Genomic DNA, 14,650 nt, shown 5'->3' with positions numbered 1-14,650 from the left:
GACCACCTCTTGCCTACGATTGCTCAACCATTCACTTTTATGATTAAGATCGCAACGAAATTGTCTGGAATTGAGAAATGGGAAAATTACATTAGAGGCATCGATTATTTACAAAAGGTTATGTGGCAGCTAAAACTGAATATCTCAGTGTAGTTTGCAAGGAATATTAGAGCATGTTCCATCACAAAAACAGCAAGAAGACAAGAAAAAAAAAACCAAAAAGAAGTTCAGTAAAGTGCGTGCTTGAAATTAAAGCGGAAGTTGTTGGAGAGAATATATCGTAAGTAGTGAAAGATTAATGCTCTGAAGTCAACCGTAGAAGGAGAGAAGGAGAAATATTTTGATAAACTAAGCTTGCAAGCGAGAGGTGAATAGGTGTCGAGTTTGTTGCGAGAGCAAATTTTGCAGTTAAGAAATTACAGGGTCTCCGTAAACCAATGATTGTTTTCTATTCTGAAATCATATTGTAATAAGTGTTAATAATGCAAAAATAATATCTCCTTAGAAATAGGCAAGCCAGTACGAAATCGAAAGTCGACTCAAAATTAATCTTAGCAAATCTTTAGAGCTTCGAGGGTGAGTCGATAAATGTATTATATATACATATATATATAATTGACGGGTACAGCCTTTTTGGGTGTTTGGCCAAGCTCCTCCTCCTATTTGTGGTGTGCATATTGATGTTGTTCAACAAATGGAGGGACCTACAGTTTCAAACCGACTCCGAACGGCAGATATTTTTTATGACGAGCTTTTTCATGGCAGAAATACACTCGGAGGTTTGCCATTGCCTGCATGTCCGTTAAGTTGGCCCCGCCATTTTTGAATTTCGTGTTTATTGAAATTGTGCTGCAATGTGCTATTCTTGTGCCGTATTGTGCCGCCAAAAGAAATTTTATATCTATTTTTTTTCTATTATTTTTTCAATTTTTAAATTATCAACCGTTAAGCTGGCCCCGCCATTTTCTCCGATCTGGAAAAATTAAGAAGCACTGAGTTCTGTTCGACTTGTGCTGTTTTGTGCCACTTTTTGTTTTCTCGTAATTGCCAAAATAACAGTGAAAATTTTTTTTTTTGTTTTTTCGAAACACACAAAAATTTTTTTTTGCGAAAAAATTACTTGTGCTGTATTGTGCTATGCCTGTGTAATATTTTTGCCCTCTAGAAAATTTTTTTAATGTTTCGAAAAAACAAAAAATTTTCTTTTGCGAAAAAATTACTTGTGCTGTATTGTGCTATGCCTGTGTAATATTTTTGCCCTCTAGCGTTTTTTTCTAAGACATCTAATTAATGGAGAAAAATTGAAAAATAATTTTTATATTCTACTGAGAAAACTTAAAAAAATAATGTGTCACGTCTCAGTTTTGTTCACTACCCGGTATATTTGTGTATTATATGGCGCGCCTGAAAGTTTACACTTCAAAACAAAACACTAACACTACAGATTTAGCACACATACGGCAGTGTTTTTTTTCCAAAAGGAAACCTACGCTATCAAGATGACACAAGCATACACAGTCTTCATCTATACTTGGACATCTTGGAGGGGCATGTACTCTTTTGTTTCGAACTGTATCAAACGAGCAGTCCAAGTGAGTGGACGTGCGTCAATAGTTTTCTGTTTTGTGCACCGTTATATCGGTGAAATTATAAAATTGGATAACAAATTAACATCACAATCTTAAAAATAAAACGCGTTCTTTTCTTTGGTAAGTAGTTTCCTCATTTATATCTCATTATAGCTCACTGAATTGAAAGTGCAAAAAACTTTATTCGATGAGCTATAAAATTGTATGCAATGTTTCGTCATCTGAACTCCAGCTGTAAGTCTACGTAGAATTGCACTATCAACATAAAACATACGGCATTTTCTTCGTTTTTTTTAGTAAATGAAAGACTCACACTTTTAAATTTTAGCAAAAATTAATTTAATGTACTAAAAAGCCTTTATAATGTCAGAAATGTGTCTCTGTATATATTGTGTCTGTGAATGTGTGTTTCTGTTTACATTGTGTGGGGGAATAAAACTCCACATATATTTTTATATTAAAACTAACACGCTTTATTTCCAATAAAACTCAAGATTAAGATGAATATATTAACTTGTAAAAGAACTCTAATTTTTATGTGTCTTGTAGTTGTAAGAACGCTTCTCGAATGATCTAATTCTTCGAATTCATAACGACGTTAAATTCAGTTGAATAGTGAATAAAAATGAATAATGAAATCAGTGTGGCCACACTGATAGGTATAGGTGTGTTTCCGTACGACACTTTCATCTGTGTTCCCACAATTGTGTCTTGAGTGTCGACAGAGTGACACACGTATATATAGACACACATTCAGAGACACAATATATACAGAGATATATTTCTGACATTACAAAGACTTTTTAGTACATTAAATTGATTTTTGCCAAAATTCGAAGGCGTGAGTCTTTCACGTACTGAAAAAAACGAACAAAATGCCGTATGTTTTATGTTGATAGTGCAATTCTGCGTAGACTTACAGCTGGAGTTCGGATAACAAAACATTATTAAATTTTGTGCATATATACTTACTTACGTTATTACTATTTTAGATCGGATTAAATACATCGAGAAAATGGCGGCGACCAGCGTCCAAACCAGTATTGATGTTCTACGAGAGCTTTTAAAATTGCCCACATACAAAAATATTATGGACAACAATGGCACAATAGCCCTACCGAAAGCGCCTGTCTATTTAGCATTATCTCAAGCTATGGATAAAGCATTAAGGCTAAAACCGAAATATATTTATACCATTCTCAAACTCAACAGATATAATGTACATACAGAATTATTAGATTTCTACAACATTAATCATCTACCACAAATTAAATACAATCCAAGCTGTGATGAGTCTGATGAAGATAAAATCCACTTTAATATCAATGTCAGGCCTATTTGGACCGATATACAAATGGAAGAGGTGTCATATATATTTAAAAACCGAACACGAACTGTGGGAACACTCAGGCGCAATTACTGGACAAATTATATATTTGACGAAATTTTTAAAATAACAAAAGTTAAATGCCCATTGACGTTTAAAAGGTGTAAAACATCACAGTCTGGATTTGCAGTCGTCGTCAATGGATATTGTTCTGAATGTGATGCTGAGTTCCGTGGGGAAATTGTGCATGAGCCAAAAATGAATTGTGATGATGCAATTCCAATGGAATGCTGGATTGCCAAATATGATGCATCATTTCCACATACCAAAAAAAGACAAAGACAAAATGTCAGAGGTATCCGAGCAAACAGATGAATCTGATCTCAACTATGAGTCAAATTGGCGAAACAAAAATGCACCAAAGCGGCCTCGAAGGTACGGTGAACCACGACCAAATTTCGACCCTGATCTACCAAAAACGACGATGATACCAGTCATCATCAATGGTAACTATTGCCAAAATGTCCATGACAAGGAAAAGATTTTCATTGTTAAAAACACGTGCCCGTTTGACAGCACTTGTCAAATTTTGGCTACATGTTTATTAAATAACAAAGCGTATAAAGAAATTATTGACAACGATCCTAACCCAATACATTTGTGTGCGCAAATATTGCTCCAGGATGGACAAAAGATTAAGTTTTTTAAGCAACGAGCATATCTCCTTCATGAAGTAACAAAAAGTTCAGAAGCTGGAAACATTATAACAGTTAAAGCACAAAGCAATATTGCTAACTTTTTAATTGCCGTTTTTGCAAAGACACCCTCATGTACAATATCGCATATATGCCAAATTTGTGGTAAACATGAAGAACGCACAAGCGCTGTGGTTGGCGTCAATCACAACGACATGAAATGTGGAGGATTCAAAGACCTTGAGAAGGCAATCCGTAATAGTATATTTAATCGCAAGTGTTGCAGCCAAACTCAAACCATGTCACGAAAGTATGGACCAACGCTATTGGTTGATACCGACATGGGAAGTCGCGAACAGATTACGCTAAATAAAATTCCACCAGTTTTGACTCTTGAAGAAGAAACTTATACACTTGCAGGTGTTGTTGCATATGTTGGAGCGTTTAAACTCGGTGTCATTGGACATTATGTCGCTTACATCCCGATGTTTGAGCGCTGGCTACTATTTGATGGAGACAGCAAAAATCCCAAATCATCTATTATATATCCTAAAAAGTTAGTACATGCACACATGTGCATTTATGTAATTAATAAATCAAAATAAAAATGTATTTACATTGTATTTTTATATTCCCAAAAATCATTTTTTCAATTTTTCTCCATTAATTTGACGTCTTAGAAAAAAACGCTAGAGGGCAAAAATATTACACAGGCATAGCACAATACAGCACAAGTAATTTTTTCGCAAAAAAAAAATTTTTGTGTGTTTCGAAAAAACAAAAAAAAAATTTTTCACTGTTATTTTGGCAATTACGAGAAAACAAAAAGTGGCACAAAACAGCACAAGTCGAACAGAACTCAGTGCTTCTTAATTTTTCCAGATCGGAGAAAATGGCGGGGCCAGCTTAACGGTTGATAATTTAAAAATTGAAAAAATAATAGAAAAAAAATAGATATAAAATTTCTTTTGGCGGCACAATACGGCACAAGAATAGCACATTGCAGCACAATTTCAATAAACACGAAATTCAAAAATGGCGGGGCCAACTTAACGGACATATTGCCTGCCGAGGGCGACCGCTATTAGAAAAATGTTTTTCTTAATGTTGGTGTTTCACAGAGATTCGAACCTACGTTCTCTCTCTGAATTCCGAATTGTACTCACGCACAAACCAAGTCGGCTACGGCGGCCGCCGTAACGCATGCAATTAATAGAAATAAGTGCATATCTTATTTTTATCATAGACTACAATACATTGTTTCATATACAAGCCGCCAAAAGTTTGAGCCATATTGATGGCCCCATTCTGTTATTGTAATTATGTGCACAAAATAAATTTTAGTTTTTTGTGGAAATGGAAAAAGAATTTCGTCTAGTCATCAAAGACTTTCATAAAAAATAGGAAACCCCGAAAGAAGTTAAAGGGACCATATTTCAACAAATTTATTTTTCATATAATTGGCAAGTGAGTAGCTGACGAATATTAGCAAATAGTTTTCAGGCGAAGAAGGATTTTTTTGGCACAGGTTTGAGGCGGTTCGCCATTTTTCCTATTTCTTTTTTTTTCAATAGAGCAATATTCTCAAAATTACTTTTTTTTTAATACTTTTTTCCAATAGTCGTGCATTTAACTAAAAAAGATAAAATAATAAAGCAACGAAAACAAAAACCAAAATATAGAAAATAGAATAACATAAAATAAAACATAAATAAACAATTAAACAAATAAACAAAAAAAAGATGAAAATGTAAATAAAAAAAGAAATCAACACAAAAAAATCAAACCAAAAAAATTAAAAACTTAAAATAAAATAAAACATAAATAAAAAGTAAAACAAAAACATAACACGAAAATAATGCAAAACACAACAAGTAAAATAAAAATTAAATCAAAATATAAAACAAAAAAAATTGTAATAAACAAAATAAAACATAAAAAAAAAATTTAACAAAAATAACACAAAAACATAAAAAATAAAAATATACAACAAAAAAAAATAAAAATTAAAAAACAAAACAATAAAAATTAAAATAAAAACATAACAAAAAATCAAACCAAAAAAAACAAAACCTAAACAAAAAACAGGCGGCAATTCGCAGTTTTTGGTTACAACTTTTGTAAATTTTCACAACTTTCAGCTAAAAGTTAGTTCAACTTAAACTAACATAATAAATGTATGTCTGGCTTTCATAACAAAAATTGTGTTATGCCGATTGCATGGCCATCAAAAACTTTAATGTTGTTGTAGTAACAGCAGAAGCACTTCCAATAAGTTTAGGAAACACCACTACTGAAGTAGCAATTCTTATCCGAATTCAGATGCGGGTGGTTAACGCCGTTCCATTACCGTGCAAGACGAGCGCTATCGAGGCATGCTGACTGAACTTTTGTTTTCAAAAATTAATCAGCTAAACACCGACGACATTTGGTTCCAGCAACACGGTGCAACTTGCCATAGATTTATTGCAATACTCAAGCCACCATTGACGCCATATGACCAGATTTATTAGAAGAAGTAGTTAAAAATTGGACTCATCGAATGGACCAAAAAGAAAATGAAAAAAAAAACCTTACAAGTAGCAACAATTATTGGGCAATTAATTAATTTAATTTTATGAGGATTTCCCCAGCTGTTCATAGAATTAAAATTCTACCCACGTGACACAGTCGGATGAGCGTAATTTTTAGTCTTAGCTAAAAATAATAAAACTTTAAGAACTTTTGCATCACCCGTTTAAAATCAAGCTGTGAATTCGGAATAGTAATGAAAGCGTTTAATGACGAAAGGCTGTCGCAAAACGACGTACAATCAACGCCTCGTTATATGACCAGTTTAGGCTTGGCTGTGACACAAAGCAGTGAGACCTCAACAAAAACTAAAAATAAAATTAAAAAAAGAGAGCGTAAGGGTAGAAGGATGAAATCGGCTACTAAGCAGGAACATATAATCATAGGCGCGTGTTGGGAACGTGTGTTGAAACACATTTCAGTATCACTCAACGTTTTTTCGAAGGTAGCAAAAGCAAACCACCATCAACAGTTTCGCGCTAAATTTAATTAGTATTGTACGTGCATACTATATATATACCTACATAATGATATACAGCCATGGACAGAGAAATAGCACACTTCTAATTTTAAAACGTTTATTACTGTAATGTTTTTATACACAAATATATTTGATTATATTATTATTAATATATATTAATCAGTCAATTTGTTGAAGTATTTTGAGTATTTTGTGCAAGTGATAAAATAAAACAATTTTTTTAAATATGGGTCGAGGAGTACATTGCACTCTTGAAAAAAGAAAACTTATTTTGAATCTTTTTGAAAAAGGCACCAACAAAGCGAAAATTGCCGAATTACTAGATTGTTCTAGAAAAATGGTGCATAGTGCTATTAAATTGATCCAAGCAGACAAACGTTTTTTCGCAAAACAAAAAAAATAAGAAAGCCTCCGCCACGTAAAACCACGCCAAGATTAGATAAAATTATTGTACGGAAATGTAAGGCCGATCCTTTCAAGTCCTCAAATGCCATAATGACGGAAATTAATGAAGAGCACAACCTTGATGTATTCAGTAGACTGGTTAGAAGATGTTTGAATGAAGCCAATTTGTATGGAATAACTAGCAGGAAGAAACCACGTCTTACAAAACAAAATATCAAAGCGCGGTTGACATTTGCAAAGCTCCATCAAAGTAAGGATGTACATTTTTGGAAAAGAATACTATGGAGCGATGAAACTAAGATTAATAGGATCGGACCTGATGGAAAATCATTCGTTCATCGCCCAAAAAACCAAGCGTACAACTCAAGGTACACTAAGAAAACAGTTAAGCATGGTGGAGGAAGTGTATGGCTTGGGGTGCGTTTTCGTGGTATGGCGTTGGTCCATTGGTGCGAAATATTGGCAAAATGGACAAACATAATATATTTATTTAGATATACTTAAAAGTATTTGCTTTTGAAAATATGCCTGTAAATTGCAAGATAATGATCCTAAACATTCATCAAAGGTGGTGAAAGAGTGGTTCAATAAAGAACGTGTAGAAGTTTTGAGTTGGCCGGCTCAAAGCCCCGATCTTAATCCTATAGAAAACCTTAGGAATGATGTAAAGGTTAAGATCGAGGGAAAAATTTTCAAAAATGCAGATGAATTATGGGAAGGAATCAAAAAAGAGTGGAATTCGATACCGGTGAGCAGATGCAGCACATTAGTGGAGAGTATGTCCCGAAGATGTGATGCAACTATAAAAAGTTGTAGCCAATCAACTAAATATTGAGGTAATTTATGAATCTGATGCGATTCTATAAATTTTAAAATAAAATTTCAATATAATTATAGCGTGTGCTATTTCGGTGTCCAGCTGATATAGAGGCATTGCAACAATAATGATTAGAAAGGAATAACCGGACGGACAAACATTTGTTTTTTGAAATTAAATTTTATGTTATAAATAAATTGATTGTTTTTGCAAAGAATAAAATGTTATTTATATGTTCTATAATGAAGAAAATAAAGTTAGAGGTGAAGTTAGTCTTGTGTGCTATTTCTCTGTCCATGGCTGTAGATATACTATACATACATTCAAATGTATAATAAGGAATGTAACCAATGTGAATTTGAAAATTGAAAAATAAGGAACTTGGAAAAGGAAAAATCCAAGGGGGACTAACAAAAGTTCGCAAGTCGATGGTATTTCTTATTTTTTTGAAAAAATTTTAAATGTCATTAGTTTTGTTACAGTCTTACGATTTTTTATTTAAAATTACAGAAAAATCGGTTAGAATAGAGACGAGAAAACGTGAAATAATTGATGGAATGTCAGTAGCGACGCAGCAGGAAATTTTCGTTACTCAATACTTTAAGGCTTTCGACGTCAAGTCAAGCCTGTGGAAATTTACAATGAGTTTCAAACTGCATACAAAACGGACAATCCATCTCTTGAGACAATTTGTGATCTCGGTTAACTTCACCAGAGAAAAAATTGTTGCTACTATTCCGCGGGATTCTTCTCAGGCAGCAACTGCCAAATGGTATCCTGAAAATTGCTAGTTTTTTCAAAATTTACTTTGCGGCTCATGCTGAACTCAAGAGTTGCAAAAACGCGATTTTGAGAACTGTTTTCAGTAGTGGATTTAGAGAGGAAAAAAATTTAGAGAAATTAATGGTGATTATGTGGGGGATGATAGAAATAATGAAGATTAAAAATAAATGTGTCCTTTTTTCGATTCAATTTACCGAGCTTTTGCTAGTCCCCTCGTATTTATTCCGCAAAGTAGAAGGGTGTGTGCACCACTGCTCACCGAAGCGAGAGTGGAGGCAACTGGTGTATAGCATTATATCACCTATTCATATATAATTGCACGTGTTGTTTTATTTTTTAGTTTTTTTTTTTTTTTTTCAATAACAAAAAATTTATTCTTCCTGGAATTCTTCATTTCATTACATTGCTAGCGGAAAAACACGCCCCGCTTCATTGTCAAAGGATTAGCGCGCACCAACATACAAACACACACACAGCCTGTTATCCTTATTCGCATTCGCTAAAGCTTTATTCAATACACCGAGAAAACATCCCTCACGCCGCTCCGGTAATGCCATTATTCCTACATTTCCTTTATAAACACCCGTACGTATATAATATTTATTATATTTTATTGTTATTTGTTATTCTCGCATGATTGGCATCCCAACGGGTGATTCAATTGAGGGTTAGGGTTAAGAATCCAATAGCCAAACAGCAGGTTGTTTTTTGTTGTTCGTTGGTTGCTTGATTGATAGGCAAACGAGTAGAGAAATGTGCAAAACAATTGTTAAGGAGAGAATTCAATTGAAAATAAAGCAAAAATGTTTTGCGCAAGTAATGGATGGTAACGAAAAACGATATTAAGGGCACAAATAAAGGAGCTTAAGGAACAATGTCACGACACAAGGCATTGATGAAGGGCAAGGCAATGAAGGTATTGAAGTGAGCAAGAAAAACGCACAAAAAATTTGAAGCGATAGATTTTCGTTTACCAGCTTCAGCCTTATATTCCCCGGTTAGCGTTGATTTTAGTACGGATTATTGAGTTGGTGAATGCATACATATACATACATACATGACCTAGAAAGTATTTTATACAAATGCATCATATCCCAAGCTAAACAGTTTTCCGTAACAAAATTCCTGCCAATAAAAAAAAGCACGGCCAAAGTGAGGAATTCACTTGCTGAGACGTCTATCATTCTAAAGACATCGCCGGCAATCTGTCTCAGCACAGAAACCCATCCATTTCAGAGGCGAGCGCAACCTCGAGTCAACCCTACCACTCTACCCAACCAGTTTATTTAATTGCCTACGAAAGCCGTTTTCCAATGCAGGCGTTGGGAACGAGAATGTCTATTGTTGGAAAATGCAGTCGGTCACATAATCACTGAAATCATCAGTGGTTTCGCGGAAAGAATTTTCCGTACGAAAAAGTGGGACCTGGACGCAGGCATACAAGCATAGGGGCCTGTAATGATGTGGATGGAACGGGTTCCAAACGAAGGGGAGATTTTGGTCTCCGGACATACATAGCATTGCCGCAACGGCGGTTTTGATGACGTTTTAAACATTTTAGAATTTTAGACCCTCTCATCTAAGCAGGCTAAGTCCAAGTCTAGTATTTACTCCGCTTTGAAAATATCCACTAATTTATTAGCGTCCTAGAAGGAGGTCAGCTAAGACTATAAAATGTAGAATAACGAATGCCACTTCCTGGAAAATAGTCAGCGACCACGATTTCTGAAATCCCATAGTGCCAGCCAATGCCAGGTAACCAAAACAGCATTAGAGCGTTTCGCCTTACCAGAAACTAAAAAATATCGTAGCACGGATATAAACCCGGGTCATTCCGGTAGCGTAGTACCACCTGCAGTGGGACCGCTAATAGGAGCTAGTTTAGAGTCAGTAGGTATTTGATAAGCAGGTATTACCCCATAAGAAGAAGAATTAGAAACCAAAATATTCGATCCGAGCTGGTTTCATATCATTTTCCAATAATCTTTGGTATTTTGATCTCCAAAAGTCTTTCAGAATCCTTAATTACTTTAGTACTCGTATATTTCAAGCTGCAATATATGCCGCAACAAAAGCAGCTGAATTAGCTTTGGAATTAACTCCTCTTAATACTCGGACAAACGTTTTCATTGACAGCCAAGTAGCTATTAAAGCAATTATGGATCCTTGCACTAACTCGGAATGTTTTCAACAGTGCAGATCCAAAATGGATGAATTCTGCGGAAATGGGCAGGTCATTATTTACTGGATTCCAGGACACAAAGGAATAGAAGGAAAGGAGAGAGCAGATGAGCTCGCTAAGACAGATATTCACTTGCCGGGATTGAGCATGTGAGACATATACCCATCACTCTCCTTTCTGATAACGGAACTAAATGAGGAACTAGCTCTGGAAACTCAATCGATATGGTAACACTCAACCTCGTACAAAACTGCCGGGACAAAATGGGATTATTCCAGAGCGAAGCGTGTAACACATGCAACGAAACGAATGCTAGGGATACTTTGGAGTACCTACTTCGCCACTGTCCTGCTCTCTGTAGGGCTCGACAAATGTGCCTAGGATCAACATAAGGCTGAACGGCTTGTAAAAACTCGCGACGACTACTCAGGTACGACGATTTTTTCGAAAAATCGTATCTATAGTCCGATTTAGTTGAAAAATTGGCCTTCTAGGTGACGCCAAACTCGAGACATTTCGAAAAACTGTATTTATTTTGATTGAGATTCAAACTGTGTCCGAAAAAAACTGTGGTGTCCATTTGTATGCAACCATTGCCTAGACTCGGAACTATTAACAATTACCAAACAGACTGAAAAAATATTTAAATCGAATTGTTGCCAAGTTAGAACAGCAGTAAATTTTGATAAATGTCATTTTGAAAAGAAAAAACGCATTTAAAGTTAAAAACATTAGTTGCTTCTATATGGAACATTATTAATTTATTATAAAAGTAGTGATAATGAATGACGAAAAATATAAAAAAAAAATATATTTTTTTAAAGTATCACACTAGTTGTACTCCTTAAACGCATAAATACATTTTTTTTAACAAAAAAAAAACACACGTTGTCATTCATTGAAGTCAATGAGCGAAGAAAATTTGACAACAGTAATTCGATTGACCGATTAATGACACTCGCTTGGTTGCCTATTTTCGTCAGTGCGATAATTTATTACATTTCACTTTTAAATGATTTCTTTCACAATTAAATCAAATTTTGAATAAAAGAGCGAAAAAGTAGTAAATAAAGAAAAGAAAATATGTGAAAAAAATGCAAGTAAAATATTCAGGAATATAAGTCAAAAATTGAAAAATGCAAAAATGAAAAAATGAAAAAAAAACATCAATTAAACCACGAGGTAACTAACCGAAAATACCAAGATTTTTTAAATTGTTTAGAGAGAGTGATAACAGCACAAAAAGGAGGAAAACTAGCTTATAAAATGTAATAAAAGAAAAAATCAAATAATGCGCACAAAAAACGCTCAGTAAATTAATAACAAAGGTCACTGAACATTACCGCACAACAAACCAGTTTCAGGCATGCACATATACACGCACACATACACATCACACATTGTACATCCATCCATACATATGTAGGTCCTATCACCATTAAAAATTCACTCACCAGACTACCCGTGCACACACAAGACATAAGAAAAAATACATAAAAAGAAACAAAAACATGTAAATATAACAGAAAAAGTATAAGATCTCAGAGCTAAACAAGTTTTGATTAACACATCAATAAAAATTCAGCACTGTGGTGTAAAGAAAACAGTTGCCGATGTATAGAAGGAAATGAAGCAATGAGCAAGCAAGAAGAAAAACACATTAGTCAAAAAAAAAAATAATAATAATAAAAAAAAATATACTTAGCTACTACACACCATTCCTTTTATATACAATTTTCGTATTCATAAAAATGTGCATGTGTTACATACCTAAAAATAAATTCGAAAACTGCAGCATGATCCATTAAGGGAACTTTTGTATGTAAACGAGTGCACAACGACGGTACAACATAACGGCGAAATATGCGAGCCGAGAACGGGAAAGGGTTCGAAGCACCTGCAACGAAAAGAGAGATCCATATACATATGTGTATGTTGAAAAAAGTAAGCGAGATAAATGAATTTGAATAAAGTGTTCATAGTTCAATAAGAGATAAAGATATTTGAGTAGCAATGAGCGATAATAATACAGATATTGAAAGCACCACAAAGTGAGATTTGTTTACGATGCTGAAAACATGATTGATAAGTTTTGCTTGTTTTGAAATGAAAGTTTAAATAGCATCTTTATATTTTGGCGGGAGGAAATTTGGCAACAGTGCATTACAAAGACTTATAATGAAAATACGACTTCCTTTTGTTTTTACAAATTTTTTGAATGGGGATTTACTGACATGCCGCATTCTTTGAATAATAAAACTGCACTGACGAATCCAAGATGGATTGCGACGTCGGCGCCGGTATATGTTGCTTCGAAACTTTCAAGTCCTTTCGCCTGGGGAAAGAGAAGCAGAAGTTCTCGGCATAAGAGAAACTTGCAGGATTATTAGAAACCATCCACAACAACTATCGGAAGTATATATTTTTTCAGATAGTCAATCAGCCATCTTAGCTTTAAAGTCACCTATGACCAATTCACAAATCATAAGGCAATGCGAAGAAGAATGTCTTGTGTCACCTTTCAGAGGGGCAAATTAGAAAGAAAAATGTAATGCCTCTTAGTGATTTCATCATTGTTAAGGTAAGACATATTTACTCCAGAGAAATCTACTGATTCATCACACTAAAAGTTGACAAAGAAGATGAACAACTTTTATGAAACTTCGCTGGATCCACCGACTATTACAATATATACTATAAATATATGAATGAGAGTTCGTGCAAATCCCGTAGATGGCACTACTGGCGCATATAGAGATTACGTTTAGTTAGTAGCATCTCTTGGAAGAACACACACCAAGTTTCAGCCAGATCGGTCTATTTCTTTATGTTTGGCATTCGTTTGAATGGAGGAAGTCGAGTGAAAGAAAGTTCTCTTCCATCACGACAACCCACCGGCTCACGCCTCAGCAGTTGTGGTCGCAAAATAAGGTTCCAACTCGTTTCACATCCCCCTGTCCTCCAGACTATTATTTGTTCTCCAATTGGAAGAAACAACTGGCGGGGAAAAAATTGTACTCAAACGAGTAGGAGATTGCAGAAATGAGTGGCTATTTTTCAGACTTGGTCGAATTCTATTATTTGGAAGAGAGAAGGTTTTTTCCAAACAATTAAGGAATTTTGGCTTTTTCACGCATTTTCAAATGACCCTACGTATATATATAAGTATATGTAATATAATATAATATAATAGGCGCTAATCCCTTTCGTTGGGAGTTTAGCCGAGCGCCTTCTCTTATTTGTGGTGGTCTTGATGTACATATTTCCACAAATGGAGGGACCTACAATTTTATGTCACCTCCGAAGGGCAGATGATTTGGTTTTTATGAGGAGCTTTTTCATGGCAAAAAGGCATAAATACACTCGGAGAATTGCCATTATCTGCCCAAGACGACTTTTCTAGCATTTGGTATTTCATTGCCATGCTTTCGAGCTCGGGCTCTACCGAATGGTAGTTACGCACAAACCCATTTGGCCACCACGACCGCCTAATCCACTAACAGGCCATGACAACATATAAATTTTCTTTTATTTGTTTTGTTTATTATAGATTATATTCTCATCCTAGCATAGCTGATCACACTTTCCCAAATTTTACTACCAAAACGAAGGATTTTCTATAAGATTATCTGGAAACAAATTTTTTAGAAAGTTGCATTCATATATTCTTTCACATATTGATGAAGTGCTAGTGTAAGTACGCTACTTGAAAAGGCTTTGAACTTCGTCATTCGTTCGTTGGACATCGACAAGCTAAACTCCGACTATGCAATGATAAGCAAGTACAAAGCGACCTAATG

The 14,650-nt window shown here is 34.7% G+C and overlaps 1 protein-coding gene across 6 annotated transcripts in view; it reads right to left on the bottom strand.

Moving 5' to 3' along the window:
• LOC128862008 (histone-lysine N-methyltransferase, H3 lysine-79 specific) overlaps positions 1–14,650 on the bottom strand; it is a 145,399-nt gene that overhangs the window by 92,396 nt on the left and 38,353 nt on the right. For all 6 annotated transcript variants that reach the window (XM_054100387.1, XM_054100398.1, XM_054100413.1 and 3 more), the window contains exon 2: positions 12,621–12,747. The gene's annotated coding sequence lies outside the window, so the exon portion shown is untranslated. The remainder of the gene's footprint in view (positions 1–12,620; positions 12,748–14,650) is intronic.

Source organism: Anastrepha ludens, chromosome 2, assembly GCF_028408465.1.
Source record: "Anastrepha ludens isolate Willacy chromosome 2, idAnaLude1.1, whole genome shotgun sequence".
Lineage (NCBI taxonomy): Eukaryota > Metazoa > Arthropoda > Insecta > Diptera > Tephritidae > Anastrepha > Anastrepha ludens.
This window is presented reverse-complemented; position numbering and strand designations above follow the sequence as displayed.